A 20,263-nucleotide genomic window follows, 5' to 3' on the forward strand; every position below is an offset into this window, starting at 1 on the left:
TATAAGAACAAATGTGTTTATGAACATATATACATACACATATATGCTTGTTTATAAATAGAAAAATTCAAGAAGGTTATATAAGAAAACGAAATCAGTAATTGCTTCTAGGAAAACAAAAATGGGATCTGGGATGGGAGAGAGATTTACATTTTCTTTAAGTACAATTTAAACTATTGTGATTTTTTTACCATGTTTACAAAATACGTTTTTTGATTAAATTTTTTTAATTACAAGAAAAAGATAAATCTCTAACAATTTGAAAACAGAAAGAAAAAACATCCACCAACCAACCAATCTGACAAATATAGCTTGTGTTTTTATATATTCCCTCTAAATCTTGGGTGATTTTCTTTTTACAGTGAGATAGCTACACATACAACTTTATAATTGGCTTTTTTTCCTGCTTACTTATGTAACTAAAATTTAGGAAGTACTTACCATGTTTTGGGCATGGTGATAAAGTATTTCCTTGAATCATGTTTCATTGAAATTAAGATGTTATTGATTGTAAGATGCACCATTTCCCTATGTATCATTAAGAAATAACTTTTTTTGAAAAAATGCTCACCAAACTATAACACAAACAAGACATAATTTTTTTTCTCCAATTGAACCACATGTCGTTGAAAGTTAAGCAGCTTCTAAAGTAAACAGGAAACTTCTGACATATTGGTGCTTGACATTTTAATGATGGTTCTGCACAAAGCATGAATTGATCATACCAGCCTCTCATCACTTTGAAATTTTTTTTATATAGTCTTAAGATTACACAGTTTCTTTCCATTGGCTGGTACATGATAGGCTCATATCTCAGTCACAAAATATAACACAGTTCCTCTTTGGGTTGTTTTGCATGAATAAGTGGAATTGCAGTCTTTCCTTCAGGGACAAATACTTGCTTTACTAAATATCAAATTTAAGCCCTCCTGCTTTTCTTCAGTGCCATTGTCCATACACAGTAATGTTTGCTTCCGTGGTGAATCAATGTAATTTTTAAGGCACTTTAAATGGTAATTAAATTCAAATTGTATAGCACCACAATGTATATAATTCAACTGATGAAACAACTACAAGAAAAGTGACAGCCAAGTTTACATGTGTAAGCAACAGCAATTCTGTGATTATAAGACAATCAATTGTAAGTCATGGCGCGATATCAGTTAAAGTGTGAAAAAATATTCTCTTCAGAATAGATAAAATATAGTATTATTCACTAAATCCTCAAATAATCTTTAAGTTGATTTTATTATTCCTCACATGAGAAAACTGAGAAACAAAGAGATCATCAAGATACACAGTTACTAAGAAGCAGGTCCTTTTAAAAGTAGTTCATCTGGTTCCAGCGCCCACAAGTCTTAACCTTTAAGCTATGTTGTCTCCTTGTTGTCCTAAGACTTTTCCTTACATAACAGTCATTCGAGAAAATCTGAAAAATACAGAAATTATAAACAAGCAAATAACAAGGCTATTACAATTTTATCACCTACAGGCGGTCACTGCCAACATATTGATGAGTTTCTTTTAAAATTTCCCATGTATCTTTTCATATAGTTGAAATTATAGTGGAAATACTTTTTCATGTCCTACTTTATTCACTTAGCATATTGTATTGGTTCCCTGTGGTTGCTGAAAAAAATTAGCACAAACTCTGTGGCTTAAAACAAAAGAAATTTATTCTTTCAAAGTTCTGGAGGCCACAAGTCTGAGATGAACATGTGGACAGGGCCACAGCACTCCCGCTAGAAGATCTAGAGAGAATCCATTGTTTGCCTCTTCCAGCTTCTGATGATTGACAGCATCCTCAGTCTGAAGCCATGTCATTCTAATCTCTGCCTGGTCTTCACACTGATTTCTCCTCTGTATCTGTGTCTTCTCTTCTGTCATAAGTGTCATAAGGACATTTGCCATTGGATTTGGGGCCCACCCAGGCAATACAGGATCTCAAGATCCTTAAGATCTTAATTACATCTGAAAAGATCCTTTGTCCAAATAAGGTCACATTCACAGGTTCTAGGGATTAGGACCCAAGAACATACCCTTTTTGGATCCACCACTCAACCCACTACAAGTCTCATAAGCATTTTCTTATGTTATTAAAAACTCTTATTCACAGACATTTTTAATAGGTCCATAATATTCTATCATGTCTAGACAATATTCTAGCATGTTTACCTGGCTACAAGTTTGCATTAGGTCTGTGTTCAAAGCCCAGCAAAGTAGAACTGAGAGATTTCTGACATCTTGGTAAATATTTTATTAATATTAATTGTGTTGCTTTATGAAGAGACTGGTGATTCAACTGAGTTGGATTTTCATTGTTTATTAAGGACTGCCATTCTAAATATTCAGGTGGTTAATTTGAATGTCGAACTACCATTTCGAGCTAGAAAACAGATTTGCTGGAGAGGCAGTGCTAGGTGGAAAGGGGAAATATGAATTTAGGGTGATCTGTATTCAAATGCTGGCTCTGACTGTCATTTTCTGTAGCACTGGACAATTTAACCTACCTTGAAGATTAAATGTCTTATTCTGTCAAATAAAGATTATAAAGTTTATTTTAGACAGTTGTTATGAAGATGAGATAGGGTGTGTAAAAAAGATTGCACAGCCAAATTATTTTATACAACATGTTATCCACAAAGAATTAGGCAGTGGAGAGGCTGCCTCGGCACCTGGTTCATTAATTAGATGCCATTAAGCTCCACTAGTGGTGTCATGTGAAGCTTTCATGCAAATGTTTGTTTTGCATCAACAATGCCAACAGTTAAATCTTTAGTGAAAGATTTCCCTATGCGAATGTATGTTCTCCTTCTCCACATTATAAAAAGAAAACTCCCTGGAGTGAGACACAATCATGGAGTCTACAGTGAAGGTAGATGTATACTTAAATACATTGAAAGAATGATATATTATTCACAGCACATTAGAGAATTAAGTCAATACTGATACTATAGTCTTTTAAATAGAGTAAATAAGAAGATGAAAGATAAATTGATGTTCCTAGAGCAGCACAGCTTAATGAAGCATAATATATTAGCATCACCAGCCAAAATTATGATGCTGATAATTTTGACAACATAGTGATCTTCTGTTGAGTTAGGGAACATCAACAAAGACATGTTATTCTCTTTCAAATTGTAAAAAGAAATTATAATCCTGTTATATTAAACATATTTGATATATTTAAGTTATTACATGTTGCTTTAAATTTACAAAATGCTATGGTATTTAGAAAAGTCTAACAGTTCTTTTTGGAAGTAAACCAAAAACTCTTTGGCAAGAAGGAACTCCCAAGGTCTGTAGCCCAACCAGCCATTCCAGTAAGGGACTGCTTTGACAGAAGCTAAGGGGTCATGTATCATACAGGCTTCTTAGGGAACGGCAGGAACAAGAGCTCCAAATACAGGCATTCTTTACTCCAGGGTTGTTAGTTACTTGGGAGCAAAAATATTGTCTTAGGCATATTTGTTCCTTATACAACCCAAATCCTAGCATAGTATGCCTGGAACATAGGTGACGCTCAATAAATGGTTGTTGAATAAATAGCCTGCCTAGAGAGGCAGCCTTTTCCATTAAGGGGCAGCATCATTGTTTAGGAAATTCTTCACAAATGGAACCTGAAGCAGTTATTTTAAAGTATTTGCCTTTCTCTTCTAGTCCCCTAGCATTCTCCATTGTGTGATGTTGATTCATTAGATAGAAAAGGGAAGCATATTAAATTTATAATTAACCTTTCATTTTGACATGTAATTAGCTAGGATTTATGAGATGCTAAAGGCTGCAATGCCTGAGAAAGGGAGCACAAATATATAAATAGGAGTTTTTATTTTACCGAGCTTGGAATAATAGTCATTTGTTTTCATTGAGACATTATATATCGGATATATTTTCATTTTAGATTGGCTAATGATCTTCTATTTTCTGTCCAGTCCCGGACTAGAGATCTAATTTTAACTCTTCTGTATTAAAATTGAGAATCATGTCAGGTCAAGTCAATGTAAAATATTATAAAGTGTGAATTCCCTTTTCGCTTCCATTTTGTTGTGATAATTTTATTATTGTGCTACTATTATGATTCAAAACTATATTGTCAATAGAGTAACATTTAGATGAACCAGATCAATAGCAAAGAAAAATGTTTTAGAATTTATACTAAACTAGACCTTATAACTATTTACACTAAGTTTTACAATATTTTGCAAGCAAATTTTTACCAACTAATAGTTTTTTTTTCCGTAAGATGGAATTAATTTTAAACTTCTCTTTTATTTAGGAATAAATATCTTTTCACCCAAATTTTTTGTTTGTTTGTTTGTTTGTTTGTTTGAGACGGAGTCTCGCTCTGTCGCCCAGGCTGGAGTGCAGTGGCGCGATCTCGGCTCACTGCAAGCTCCGCCTCCCGGGTTCACGCCATTCTCCTGCCTCAGCCTCTCCGAGTAGCTGGGACTACAGGCGCCCGCCACCACGCCCGGCTAATTTTTTGTATTTTTAGTAGAGACAGGGTTTTTCACTGTGGTCTCAATCTCCTGACCTCGTGATCCGCCCGCCTCGGCTTCCCAAAGTGCTGGGATTACAAGCGTGAGCCACCGCGCCCGGCCTTTTTTACCCAAATTTAACAGGCTACCTTCAAGAGAAAAAAGTGCTTGCAGTAAGGAAACAGATTACAAAGTATCTAATATTTTACTTATTTGGAAATCCATCTAGCTGACATGCCAAATGAAATATGAGACATTCTTAGCCTTGGAAAACTTTCTCCTAAACTTAAAAACAGCTCATATTCTCTTTGTTATTAAGCACATAAGACATCTAACTTCACCCTGAACTGTCTTTTACCTTACAGTTTTGGGCTTCTAAATCTTGTAAAAACCTCTGTAACATCACTTAGATCAGATATTTTCTTCATGTACTATGCTTTATCATGCCATTCAATTATGGAGACTAAAATGAGCAGCCAGAGTTCTTGTTCAAAGCATCACTTTCTCTCAGCCATGCTATGGTAAATCATTCTTTTTTTATTTTTTAAATTCACTTTCCAAAGTTTAAACCAGAAATAGGAGATTTTTATTCTATACTTAGCAGTCTTTCATGGCTTCCCATTTACTTCAATTCTCAAAGTAGGAGTGTTGACCTGTAATTGTCATTATTATTACCATTATTAATCTTTCGTAAGTACAACTTATATTCTGCTGATTCCTTTCCCCTCTTGTTAGTTGGATAAATGTGATCTTTTGCAAGTAGACTTTTATTACAGTCTTCACAGTTCTTATTTTCCATATTTACTTTTCCCAATTATTTGAATAACACTTCTTGTGTACCATGATTTAATAATTGTTGTTAAACTGTTATTATTGTGACTTTCTACAGTAAAGATATTTTTAAGAAACATGTTAAAAACATAAAGTATGTGAGCTGAAGAATGCTATACCTATAAATATTTACACCCACTATATACCCACAAAAATTAAAAATTAAAAAAATTAAATACTATAAAAACAAGAAAAATATATGAAAAGAAATAAGCAAAGTTTAGTTAGATGAACTGTGTTCTCTTCTTTAGGACGTTCCATACCTTTCTTATGAGGCCTGCCATGAGTAAGAGATAGGCTGACCTAAATTCTTCTTGGTCTTTGTTCATCTGAGATGGAGAGGAAAAAATGTTACCTATTTCATTACCTGCTCACCATGAATCTGGGCACTAGTTTTCATTCTACATTTTGACTACTATCCTCAGAGAATTTCTCTGTTTCTTGTGATAGCAGTGATTGCTCTCTTTTGAGAATTGTGATCCAAGGTTAAAGCTGATTATTCCCCCAACCTTCTTCAGTGGTTTTTGTTAAATGGCACCTGTCTGTGCTTAAATATTAGGTAAGAGAGCTATTAGGAAGGAAAGACAGAAGGATGGCAGACATAAATATCTTTTTCTGCGTTGCTGGGACAAGGTGACCTGGAAGACAGTCACTGTATTAATGTTCATGAGTATAAACAAGCCCTGCAGCAAGACTCAAATAGTACAGCCCAAATCATAATGTTTAGTTCGAAGCAAACTAGGCTTTGTGATTGGAATACAGAGATGAATGAGATGCTCTGTCCCCAAGAAGCTCACTGTCTAGCTTCTTTTTCCCTGTGAGGATAAGAAACCCCCGTAAAACTGGGGCATCACTATTAGAACAATGTAGAATACTCCTCAGGGAGGATCAGTAAGCATTTATCAGGGTGAGAGAAGTTAGACTTTGTGTGGCATAGAATTTGTGGAAAAAATGAGATGAATAGCAAATCATACCATTTAGCCCCAACCTTTTATTATTAGATTTATCAAATAACTGGTATGCCACTACCATCCTTATTTCCTTGCCACTTCACTATTTAATGTCTTAGGATCATCCAGCCAGATCACTCCTCTGAAACTACACCCTGATCACTTAACTGAAACTACGTCCTAAAAGAACATAATTCTTTGAGTATTAATTTAATGGTATAATGTACACAGAAAAGCAAGAAAATTAATAGAATGGATTTGGAATTAGGCAGACCTAAGTTAAACTCCTGCTTCTATTATTTACTAACTAGCTTTGGTGACCTTGAGAAATCATTTTTAAAACCTCACTTGTGAAAAGGGACAATAAAACCTACCTAATAAGATTATCATAAAGATCGACTGAGATAAAATATGTAAAGCACCTAGCACAAAGTAAGGCATATAGTTTGTGCTCAGCGATTATTCTTATTATTTTAAAAGGCTTTTCACATGTGTTTACTTATCCTACATTTCTATATCATGTGAAATATGGCACCATCTCATACTTAAGAAAAATGGTTTTTTAAATTCTTCCTTAAATAACCCTTAACGTCCAATGCCTGGACTTCTATTCTTTATCCTTTAAGAAGCTGTTATCACTCTGCCCATAGCGATGAAGAGAAGAACCCAGCAAAAAAGAGAGTTATACTGCTTTCAGAGGAGAAGTATCCCTCAGTGTAGGAACATAGCCAACCCAAGGTAACCTTGTCAGAGAGGCAGTCATCAGTGATCCACCGACCTCAGTCACCTCCTATTCATTCTCTGATTTACTGCTGAAGCTCCATTTTGTATGAATACAATCACAGCCAGAGAGGATAGGAGCCTATGGATATAGTCCTTACAAGTCAGCGTCCTCCCAGAATAAAGAACAAAGCAGAGACGAGAAAGCAGAGAAGAGTGGCGAGTAGACATGGAGAGGCAAACAGAAGGTGTCTGACATGGGCATATAGAAATGACTCTACAGAACATGTGTGTCTTCATCCACTAGGGCTGCTCTAACAAGATACCCTGGACTGTATGGCTTCAACAACAGACACTTATTTCTCACCATTTGAAGGGCTGGAAAGCTAAGATCAAGGTGCTGACAGATTTGATGTTTGGGGAGGGGCCTCTTTCTGGTTTGTAGACAGCTGTCTTTTATCCTCACATAGCCAAGAGACAGCATGTCTCTCCTTATAAGGGCCCTAATCCCAGTCATGAGAGTTCCACCCCTATAACCGAATCACCTCCCCAAGGCCCCACTTCCAAATACCATCACATTGGAAGTTAGGTTTTGATATATGAATTTGGAGGGTTAGGGGGATGCAATGTTCATTTATAACAATGTGTAAGATCTTTATGAAAAAATATAAAATTTTCTAAACAGAGAGCAATACCATGTTTATGGGTAAGTAGTTTCAATATTCTTATAATGTCAATTTCCCACAAATTAATCTATAAATTCAATGCAGTTTTTTTAAATTTAAATTTAAATTTTTTAAATTTTATTAAATTTTAAATGCCAGGAGTATTTCATAGGACTTTATAAGCGGATTCTAAATTATATAATAAAAAAAAAACAAAGAACAATCCCAAGACAGTTTTGAAGAACAAAGTACAAGATTCTTAGCCGAGAATTCTCAAGTCTTATTATAAATCTATGATTATTAAGATATTACTAAAGAATCAGAACAAGCCCCCATAAATTCACACATATATGGAAACCTAATACATAATAGAAGTCACATCATAGATCAATAGGTAGAAGATGGAGTTTAATAAATGATGTAGAAAAAATATATTATCCACGTGAGGGAAAATTTTTTGACTCCCTACCTCACAGTATAACTTAATTCACCTAAAATTGATTTTAGGTGAATTAAAGACCTAAATGTGAGGGGGAAAATATGAATACTTTGAAGTAAATGTAAGAGAACATCCTATGATTTTGACCCAAGAAAAAATTTTTTAAACAATGTGCAAAAAGTATTATAGTCTTTGATAGGAAAGATTCCTCAAATGAGGCACAAAGGCATTAATCATAAAGGAAAAGAAGGATTATCTGGTTACATTTAATTTAGAACTTCTGGCCAGGCACAGTGGCTTATGCCTATAATCTCAGCACTCTGAGAGGCCGAGGTAGGTGGATTGTTTAAGGCCAGGAGTTTGAGACCAATCTGGGCAAGATAGTGAAACCCTGTACCTACCAATATTTAAAAAATTAGTTGGGCATTGTGGCGCATGCCTATGGTCTCAGGTACTCAGGAGGCTGAGGTAGGAGAATCACCTGAGCCCAGGAGTTCCAGGCTGCAGTGAGCTATGATCATGCCGCTGCACTCTAGCCTGGGCGAGTGAGATACTGTCTAAAACAAAAACAAAAACACACAAACTAAAATTCTTAAACATGATAAGGAGAATGAAAAGACGAGCTACAAATTAGACAAAGAAATGTGTCAGATATTGACAAGGGACCAATATAGAGAATATTTAAAGAACTACAAAACAATAGAACAAGATATACAGCCTACTAGAAAAATGGGCAGATGACTAGAACAAGGACTTTACAAAAGAGGAAATTAAAAGCTAATGCAAACAAGATGCTCAATTTGACAAGTAATCAGAAAGATGCAAATTAAAACCTCAAACCTGACAATATCAAATATAGTTAACATTGGAAACTCCTATCCATATTGGTAGAAGTATTAATTGGTACAATTTCATTGGCAAAGAGGTTAGCAATACTTAGTAGAACTGAATACACTCATACTTTTACCCCTCATTCATCCTCCTGGGTATGTGCTCTAGAAGGATTCTTGTGCATGTACACTAAGAATCATACATTGGAACATTCATGACAACCTGGTTTGTCATATGGAAAAGCTGGAGATAACTGAGATATGCATTGTAGTAGAAAAGACAGTGTAGGCCAGGCGCGGTGGCTCAAGCCTGTAATCCCAGCACTTTGGGAGGCCAAGGTGGGCAGATCACAAGGTCAGGAGATGGAGACCATGCTGGCTAACACAGTGAAACCCTGTCTCTACTAAAAATACAAAAAATTAGCCGGGCGTGGTGGCGGGCGCCTGTAGTCCCAGCTACTCAGGAGGCTGAGGCAGGAGAATGACATGAACCCGGGAGGCGGAGCTTGCAGTGAGCCGAGATCATGCCACTGCACTCCAGCCTGGGCGACAGAGTGAGACTCTGTCTCAAAAAATAAAAAATAAATAAAAGAAAAGGTAGTGACATATACAGTGGGACCCCATACAGAAAGCAAAGTGGACATCTAGCAACATGTGTGAATCTCAAAAAATATTGTGACAAAAGTAAATAAAAACAATATATACATTATGATTCTATTATACACAGTTCAAAAACAGATACAATTGGTCATTTAGGGATGCATACACAGGCTGAGTGAATATTAAAATGAAGCAAGAAAATGATTATCATTAAAGTAAGTGTAGCTGTTTCCTTGGGTGGGGGGGCAGGAGGGGAAGGGAAGGAGTCGTGTTCGGGAAAAGGCACAAAAGGAGCTTCCAATTATTGGCAGTGTTTTATTTTGTATCAGAAACAGTAGATACTTAATGTTCACTTTGTTATTTCTATTTATGTAGTGTGTATACATTTCATACATTCTTATGTATATATATTTCACATTTTTAAAAAGAATGAAAACCATATGTTCTCTCTTTATTAAAATAAGTTTACATGTGATATACTATCAGCCCACTTAAATAAATACATTCAAACCCATTTGTTAAATTCAAAAACCATAGAGAAGAGGGAAACAGGAAAACAAATACATTTAATTTACACACACATGAAACGAATGTGTATATTATTTAAAGGAAAATACTGATCAATTACATTAAAATTAAAATATATTATATCTCAAAATATATATAAACTTTTATCTATATATAAATATAGCTTTTATCTATATTATATATTACATGTATGTTAATTTTATACTTAGGAATACTATTTAAAATTAATCAGCATTTACTGCACAACTCAGCTGTGATTAGTGTTTGGATCTACAATATGCATTATTCATATATTATTTCTAATTCTCCAACAACTGAAAGTTAGATGTCACTATCTTCATTTTTCAAATGTAGAAACTGAGAACCTGATAAGTTAACCAACTTGCCTCCAATAATCCAGCCATTTAGGGGTAGAGCCAGCTAATAGGTATAGAGCCATTTGAATTGCAATCCTTCTGCCTCCCAAATGGACATGCTTTCTGTCATGTTAAAAGACAGTCCTGTTCTCCACTCTTCTGTAGTGTTTGGGCACACTTCTTTCACCTGTTATCTGAGGAGGCTTTCTGACTCCCTATTAATACGTGGCACTGAAGCTTTGGACACTGGAATAAGTCATTTATTCTAGAACTCAGTTTCTTGTGTTCATAATGAAGGGTGTAACAATAGTTCCTTTAAGCACTAAAAGTCTGTGTTATTTAACCATGAAAATATAAAACTGCCATTTACCTCTTAATTAGTGGTGTTCCTTTTCTGGATAATGGCAGGAAACTGGAAGTGAGGTTAAACTGGAAGAAAAAAAATCATAAATACAAGCATACTCTCACAGCAGGAGGCTATTTTTTTTCCTAACACCTGTTTGTTATGATAACTTCTCTCTAAATCAAGCTAATTGTGAGAAGTACAGAATAAATTATAAATAAATAAATTCTGAGTTATGTGATATGTTTGACAAAATGTCTTATTTTCAAACCTAATTCAGAATTATTCAATCAAGCCACAAGTGAGTTGCTTTTGTGGTCCAATTATAAACAAATGGTACCGAATGATTTCTGCTTAATATATCTGTTACTAAACTCTAAATGGTAATTCAAAAGTTCTTACAGATGTTTTAAACATTTATTTTGTTAAGAAATAAAAATAATCTTCTTGTCACTTGTTTAAACTCTTAACTTGCTGAAAAAGGAAAGGCTTACCAAGTAAGCACTACCACACTTCATCTTAGGGTTCCTCTGAATACTGACAAATTTTCAAATCACTTTGAGGCAAATTAATTGTTCTGCTGATACTACCTTTAATATGCTCCTTAGGACTTTCAGCTTGAAACTTATGAATGCCTGAGCATTGTATACAGAACAGATGAAATTAGAAATGATTACAGCAATGTTGAATGGATGTTCCCATTATAAAATTCATTGTTTTAAAATATTTTAATCTTGGCTAGGCATGGTGGCTCATGCCTGTAATCCCAGCACTTTGGGAGGCCGAGGCAGGCAGATCACGAGGTCAGGAATTCGAGACCAGCCTGGCCAATATGGTGAAACCCCGTCTCTACTAAAAATACAAAAATTAGCCGGGCATGGTGGTACAAGCCTGTAGTCCCAGCTACTTGGGAGGCTGAGGCAGGAGAATCGCTTGAATCCAGAAGGAGGAAGTTGCAGTGAGCCGAGATTGCATCACTGCACTCCAGCCTGGGTGAAAGAGTGAAATTCCGTCTCAAAAAAAAAAAAAAAAAAAATTTTAATCTCATATTTAGCACTGTTTAATGGCAACGTATAGTCCACTAATGCTTCTCAAGCAGGGTTGATGTTGCCCCCTAGGGGACATTTGGCAATGTCTGGAGACATTTTAATTTGTCACACTAACTGGACCAGGGAAGAGCTGGAGTAGAGGCACCAGCATTTAATGGGTAGAGAAGCCAGGGATGCCTCTAAACAGCCTACAATACATAGGATAATACCCCACATGAAAGGATTATCCAACCCCACACCAAAATACTACTACCAAGGTTGAGAGACCTTCTTCTAACACTAAATAAATGTATCAACAGCTTCAATGGACTTACTAAAGGTTTTTGTCTTTAAAAGATTAGGATTTAAAAAGATAAGATAGAAATAGCATGTACATACATACACGTATATCTATACATATATATTCATGCTAAATAAAAATGTATGAGATGTGCTTATAAAATAATGTGACTACTTTGTTAGCATGTGAAATTAATTGCTAACATTTAGAAAATGTTTTACTGTTTATGGAGTACTTTCTCAATACCGTCTTCCTGGCAATATTATCTATACCTATAGCCTCGACTTTCATCTCTATGATTGTGATTTTCAAATGTTTATCTCTAGCCCAGATTTCAATATTACCATACCCTGCTGATTTTCTGTCTTCAGTATTCCTCCATCACTCCCTCTGCATTATTTGGCCCTCATCCCTATTTTCATGGATGATTGTGTGACCCCATTGTGCAAGATCACACCATCCTGTGGTTATAAAATAAGTAAACACTTTTTCTTACCGCACAAAGTATAATGGCTTTAATCCTGACTAATTTCCAGAAATCAGCCCTCATCAGATGACTCACCAGCTGCTTCTGAGAACTCTCAGGATTCCACCATATGGTCTCTTTAGCAGGTCTCCAGGGGCCATGTGCCATCTAAGGCTCTAAGGCTGCCATATCTTTCTGTAAGATCACAATGATGGCTCAGGTGAGTGTGGCTTTCTGCAGATGACTTCTGTTACCAACACCCTGGTCTCAAGGAGGAAGTTTACTGCTCTCTCCTTTGCATTTCTTTCCGAAGCACGGGATAGGCCCTTCCTCAATTCCCCACAGTATAACTGAGTCCAGACTGTAACTTTTGACAGAACTTCACTGCAGGTTTAGGAATAAAAGAAAGGAAGCAGAGTGAGGTAGTTACTTACAACCTACACAGGCCCAGACCCATGCAAATGTTCCAGAGATCTTATTCTTAGCCATTATCTAGCTGTCCAGGGGTGGCTTCCCCTCTGGAAATGCCCCAGGACTCTCCATGCTTTTGACTTTATTCCAAACTGACTCTGGCACCAGAAACAGGAGGAAATTTTCCCCTTACCCAGTTGAAACCTGACAATTTTCATTCTCAGTATGACTGACATTCTTTGTAGACAAAAACCTCAATCCCCCATTCCTCTCCTCACCCCCCATCCAAATAGGGATATGATATCACATCAGAATACATTGGCCAATATCAGTTCATTTCCTAAAGTCTGGGTAATTTCATTTTAAATACCCTCTTTTATGGGACATCAATAGCTCAGTGGAAGTTGGCCTGAACCAATCTCATTCTAGTCCATTTTCAGTCTCTCCTCATGAAGGGTTTAAAGTCTTGGTGTCAGTCTTACAAAGAATCACCTCGTTATGAGAGGTGATTCTCATAAGGTGATTTCCAACTCATCTTATTCCTCCAGTCTGGCTTCACTGTGTCCACATCTTTGCTGCTGCCAATGTTCGTCAGAAATACAAATCCAGTCATTCACTTTTATACTTAAGACCCCACGGCCGGGCGCGGTGGCTCACGCTTGTAATCCCAGCACTTTGGGAGGCCGAGGCGGGCGAATCACGAGGTCAGGAGGTCAGGAGATCGAGACCACGGTGAAACCTCGTCTCTACTAAAAATACAAAAAATTAGCCGGGCGTGGTGGTGGGCGCCTGGAGAGGCTGAGGCAGGAGAATGGCGTGAACCCGGGAGGCGGAACTTGCAGTGAGCTGAGACTGCGCCACTGCACTCCAGCCTGGGTGACAGAGCGAGACTCCGTCTGAAAAAAAAAAAAAAAAAGACCCCACAGTGGTCCCATACAGCCCTCATGAATGCCCTCTTGCCTATTTCTTCAGCTCCCTCACTTCTCTTTTCCCCATTCACACGCTAGCTTAAGTCCAGATGTTCAGGATTACTACAAATTTCTGAACATGATTCTCTCTCATGTCTCTGCCATTGCTGTTGTCTAGATCAAGAATTCCTTTCATACCTTTATTAGTCTGCCATATCTTATTCATGCTTCAAGACACAACTCAGTAGCACCTCCTCCAGGAATCCGATCATTGCCCCATCCCCAAGCTTGAGTTAGGAACACCTTCTCTCTGGTGTGGAGCACATGGTACTTATCTCTCACATCTCTTATCACACTGGACTGAAATTCTTTGTCACTTCCATGAACATGGGAGCTCCCTAAAAGCAGAGACAATGTTGTTGCACTCTGTATTCCCAGATACCTGGCACAGGACCTGCAATATACTAAATTCTCAGGAAAATTTAATGAATGCTGATTCTTTTTCATTTGATCCTGCTAGCAACACTGGGACACTAATATTATTTCCAACAGTACCAGTGGAAAGCAGTGATTCCATTTAACTTAAAACTAAGAATAAAACAGCCATGAGGGCTATAGTAAATTTAGCAATATTTATAATTCACAAAAGAGGAGAGGAGAAAAGGGTAAAAAGGTGGGAGGTATGTAACATGTTGATTTTCTCTATGTGATAGCTGAGGTTACAAAGTTAGGTTTTAAAGCTGACAGATCAAGTGATAAATATAGAACCACATTTCAAGATATAGAAGTAAACATTAGAAGAATATAAAAAATACAGTTTAATTAAACTCAGGTTTTAGAGGGCAGAGAGTAGAAATAAAAAGGACCTATTGTTCATAGTGGGGAAATATATATATATATATATATATATATATATATATATATATATGCATAGTATGTATATTTAAAAGAAATAGAAAAACATTTTATAGAAAGTTATGGGCCAAGCACAGTGGCTCATACCTGTAATCCCAGCCGTTTGGGAGGCTGAGGCAAATGGATCACTTGAGGTCAGGAGTTTGAGACCAGCCTGGCCAACATGGTGAAACCTTGTCTCTACAAAAAATGAAAGAAAAAAAAATTAGCTGGGTGTAGTGGCACGCACCTGTAGTCACAGCTACTCAGGAGGCTGAGGTGGGAGGATTGCCTGAGCCCAGAAGGTTGAGGCTGCAGTGAGCCATGATCACTCCTCTGCACTCCAGCCTGGGTGACAGAGGGAGACCCTGTCTCAACAACAACAACAACAAAAAAAGAAAACAAAAAGAAAGAAAGAAGAAAGAAAAAAAGTTATGGAACATCTAGCCTAAAAACAATGTTGAATGCAATTCTTTACATTTTTAGAAGGAACACATATAAATATAAAATACAAACATAAAAAGATATCAGTCATATAATAAAAGATAAAAACTAAGAAACATAAACAGGATGTCTATTATATCAATAAATTTGCTTATCAAAACAAAACTACTCTCAGAAGAATTATGCCACAAAATCTAATTAAATGTTATGCATAAGACATACTCCTAATACAGAGTACTTAGAAAAGTTGAAAACTAAAAAGAAACAAGTCATGATGTGAAATGAAACACAACTAACTCATAGTGAGAAAATATTTACTACAAAATATTAAGAAAAAGATAGAAGGTAAGTTCAATAGAAAAATGGTCAAGAAACTTGACCAGATACGTAGGACACATTTTGACCAGATTTCAAAAAAGAGGATATCTTTTCATAAACACATGAAAAGGTGCTCTACCTCATTATGAGTCAGGAAAATACAAATTAAAGCCACTGCAAACCCACCAGAATGGCTATATATAAAAAAGACTAAAAATACCAAGTGTTGCCAAGAATATGAAAATTCAAGAACTCTCATAGACTGCTGGTGGAGATATAAGTGGAGAGCCACTTTGGGAAACAGTTTGGTATTTTGCTATAAATTTGTAGAATGTATTCTCTTTAATGCACCAATTTAATTCTAGATACATAGGCAACAAAAATGTATGCACATGTGTGTCAACAGGCATTGTCATTGGCCACAACCAGAAACAAGCAAATGTTCATCAAGGGTAGTGATACATTCACAGACTGTAAAACAATACAACAGTGCAAATAAATAAAATGTAATGTATGCAATGATACAGATGAATCCCATAAACATAATTTTGAGCTAGAGAGAAAAGACCACACAGTGTATAATTTCATTTATATAAACTTCAAAAACAAGGAAAACTAAACTCCAGTGTAAACAGATGCACATTTTTGTGGTAAAAGATAAAAAAGGACCAGGCATGGTGGCTATACCTGTAATCCCAGCTACTTGGGAGGCTGAGATGGACAGCCCAGGAGTTTGAGGCAGCAGTGAGCTATGACGGTGCCAGTGCACTCCAGGCTGGGTGACAGATTGAGACCTTATCTCTAAAATAAAAATAAAAAATAGAGAATAAACAGAACAAAAATGTGACTACATATTACCCATAAATGTCAGGAAGGGACGACACTTAAGAAGAGAGAGGAAGCTGTGGATGGGGATGGGCATGGAGGTACGGGTGCTTCTGAGCCCTACCAATATTCTACCTCTTGACCTTGATTGGTGATTATACAGTGTTCCTATTATAGTAATTCATTAAACTGCATACTTATGTTTTTATGCAATTATTATAATGTGTTTTCATTTAACAATAAAAACATTTTTTAAAAAGTAAAATATAACAGCTTCTAAAAACTTCTGACTTTTTAAACTTTGAAAGATGTTTAAGAATTTTTTGTGTAAGAATGTCCTTATTTTAGAAATCTTTTGAAAATCAAAGATACAAAAGACATTGCAATGATAAAAATCTACAAAGTACATATATCTGTGCATAAAAATTTGATCAAAGTCACTCATTTAGCAAATTCACTTCTCCCAAAGGCTATCAGTCTTAATACTCTTTACTCTTTTTCATAATGTTACTATACCTTTGCTTTAAGATAATTTATGTTTCATTCACTTAAAGCTAACTTTTAAATTTTAAACAACAAATCCATAGGTCATAAAGAGGGCACATTCTAAGATGAGAGAACATTCCAGAGTCTGGTAGCATTATTTCAGAGTTTAATAAGGAGTTTAAAACATCTAATTTTGTAAAACTTCTGTTAATTTGATATTAACTATTTCTAGAACAAAATGCAAAAAGCAAAGCATTTACTATTGAGTTTCTAATAGTCATTGGGTAGGCAAATGTCAAGAAAAATGATTAATATAATATTAGAATAAATCAGTGTCCTCAACCAGGGACAATTTTGTCCTCCAGGAGACATTTGGCAATGTCTGGAGACACTTATGTTTGCCACAGTGAAGAAGGGGTAGTACTAATGGCATATAGTGGATAAAGGCCAGGGATGCTGTTAAACATTGTACACTGCATAGGACAGGTCCTGTAAAAGAAATCAATGACACTTGCTAAAGCATGGCAAGGAGGACTTTATTCAAGATCATTGCCATAGGTATAGGGACTATTGCAATAAGATTTTGCAGTTGGGGAGAGAGACTGTGCTCAACTCTGTATATAGCATGCGGCAAGTGGGAATTTATAGAGAAGGAGCAGGGTAGGATAAGTGAATGGACAACTGCTAAGAGGAATCATCAAGGGTAAGGAGGATTCTGGCTAACACAATCTAACAGGATTCTTGCTGATGACAGGCTAGGGTTATTAGATTTCATCTAAGGGATGTTGGAGGATGAGGAACATATTGATGGTGATCATATATCAAGGATGCGGGTGATGGGCAGTTGCTAAACTGACTAAACAGGTTTGTTGCTAAATCTGATTTTACAAGAAAGTATACAGACAGGCCTAGGAGAAGGTTCAGGAGCCTGAATAAAGTTTGGTCAAGCAAAGAATTTTTATCACCCTCCATAACAAGGCCCTCCTGGCCCAATGTGTAAATAATGCCCAGGATGAAAGACCCTAGAATAAATGAATAAACAAATCATGGAGTTATCACATATTATTAAGCAAAAAAGTAGATTATGAAAGATTAAAATTAGTGATTAGTATATTTATTTACAGGGTAAGAAGATTGATGATGATGTATGAGAATTCTGAAGGGGATCGCTAGGCATTTTCAAAGACTGGATAAGTTAGCCTCCCACTTATCCCTATTTCACTTAAAAACTGATTCAACAATGATTTGTTTTTTTGCCAGGCACTGAGCTAAGTAAAAGAACAAATGAAGAAACAAATTTAAAAACTCAATCTCTATCCTCAAAGAAGTCTAATTAATAAGTAGAGAATGACACAAACAACCAGTCATAATGCAATGTATTAAATACTATCATAGACATATTCACAAAATATTATGGGAACAAAGAGGAGGAACTGAGTTTCTTACTAGTATCCTATAGTATAATACTATGCTCATGTTATTATAATTTGATCTCTTCTTTGGTTCTGAAATAAAATATATTGGTGAAGCACCTTTCTAATCATAAACAGGAAAGAGGAGAAAAAAAGTCATGAATATGAATGTACAGAAGGTGCCTAAAGTAGAATCACAGTGCTGTGAGCAGTAACAAGCAGAAGAACTTAAAGGATAAGCTATGTTCAAAATCTCCCTGAAGGCAGGAAGGCAGGTGGTGGAGTGTAGTTGAGTCAGCCTCCATCCTGTTACCATCAGATGGTTCTCAAATGCCTGGCTGGCATCTGGACTGGGGGAACAGCAGATGAAAGGACCTGGAGTGGGAGGAAAATGAATCAGTATGTGATCAGCAAATTATAACTTGGATCAGGATAGGATTCTTATAATTCGAAAATGTGCCTATATCTAATAACTGCAACTATTTAGACTAATGGTAGCCTACTGTACTATCAGGAAGTGGTTAAAGAATAAACATGTTCTGGAGGCAGGGAGATACTTGGGATACCAGAAATGAGAGTGCTGAGTAAGAACACAATTGCTTCAGAATGTGCAATTCAACGCTGCATACAGGGTTCCAAATGGAGTTAACATCAACTAAAGAATTTAGCGAAAGGGTGCAGCAGAGTGTGAGTTGGAATTAAATATGGGTCGTTGGTCTGATAGAGAACATTTCAAGCAAGTTCGTTGTTTATATCTGACTTAGAAGGCAATGAGAAACCATACAAGATACGATACTGCTTTCTTCACATTTTCAAAAATATCTATTTTGATCAAAAGGAGTTAGGAAGAACCTGCATGGTGGACTATAACAGATAATAATAATAATAATAGAAGGACTATTCGGACCAAAAATAGTTACCAGCTTCATTGTCCTACTATGTGGAGGGGACAGAGCTGAGAGAAGGGGAAGAGAATAAGGCACTGAGTGGCATTCTACTACTGGTGTGTGCCAAATACCAATTTCAGCATAAGGACTCAACCCGGAAGAAGCCAGCTGGAGTCCTTATGCCTTATGCTATTCCTGAGGCCTGAAACACGAGTCTAGCTGGTTCGGCCTCATCTGTCAGGTCACAGCTGCAATATTACTTCCTCAGGGAAGCCCTTTCTTTCCTCCTCTTCCCCATCTCCACCCCCTTCCCAAAGGGGTCTCCCGCTATAAGCTCTCGTAGTTGTAATTAAATAATGTGTCTTGTAGTTAACTATTTAGACTCTGTCTCCACGTCCAGGCTCCAACCAACCTCTCATCCTCAAATGTCTTCACAAGGTCGGTGATCTTGGCAGTTTTACTGACCAAAGGGTGGGTGCTCATCTCCAACACCTTGCAGTATTGATAGGAAAGTCACTGAGTAGCGAATGAATGCATGAATGAGCAGCTCGTGTTGTTAATATTGCCAGGCCCACAGGAAGCACCCAACAAACAGCAATGATTGCTGTTCGCGTTCATTATCTCATTTAATTCTTACAAAACCACGGGAAGGATTCAACCCCACAACTGCTGTCTAGAAAACCGAGGAAAGTGACGCAACCCGCAGGAGGTCTGACGGCCCGAGAGCCGCTGAGCCAGGTCCGGGAGCCAGCCCTGTCCACTTCCCCGGTGGATTCTTCTCCGTTTCCCGCCAGCCGCCCCAGGTGAAGCTCCTTTCTGCCGTCAGAAGGAGGTTCCCAGCGGGAAGCAGCATCGAGGGCGACCCAGGGCCAGCACGGGAAATGCCAGGGACCGCGTCAGCCCACTCGGCTGGAACCCCGCCCCTCGCTGCAGACGCCGTTCCGCCCGAGGACAGTACTCGGGCATGGGGAGTCAGGTGCCCGCTACTGGAACGCAGGAGACCGCGCCGGACCAGCGAAGCGGCTCCATGCACTCCGTGTTCTCCAACCCGACGCCGCAGCCTGTAGCCACTCTAGGGCGCCGGAGGGTCCTCCTCTCAGTGGTTGGGGCTGGGCCGCCCGGCGCGGGGAGCCGCCCACCTGC

The 20,263-nt window shown here is 37.3% G+C and overlaps 1 long non-coding RNA gene across 1 annotated transcript; it reads right to left on the minus strand.

Moving 5' to 3' along the window:
- Positions 1 to 800: 800 nt before the first annotated feature.
- Positions 801 to 20,204, minus strand: LOC134731800 (uncharacterized). Its single transcript, XR_010114388.1, has 6 exons — positions 19,533 to 20,204; positions 16,198 to 18,608; positions 14,053 to 14,252; positions 12,632 to 12,919; positions 10,768 to 10,826; positions 801 to 1,429 (listed from the first exon to the last, which is right to left on the minus strand). It is a non-coding gene; the product is annotated as an uncharacterized lncRNA (long non-coding RNA).
- Positions 20,205 to 20,263: the final 59 nt, after the last annotated feature.

This window comes from Symphalangus syndactylus, chromosome 11 (assembly GCF_028878055.3).
Source record: "Symphalangus syndactylus isolate Jambi chromosome 11, NHGRI_mSymSyn1-v2.1_pri, whole genome shotgun sequence".
In the NCBI taxonomy this organism is placed as follows: domain Eukaryota; kingdom Metazoa; phylum Chordata; class Mammalia; order Primates; family Hylobatidae; genus Symphalangus; species Symphalangus syndactylus.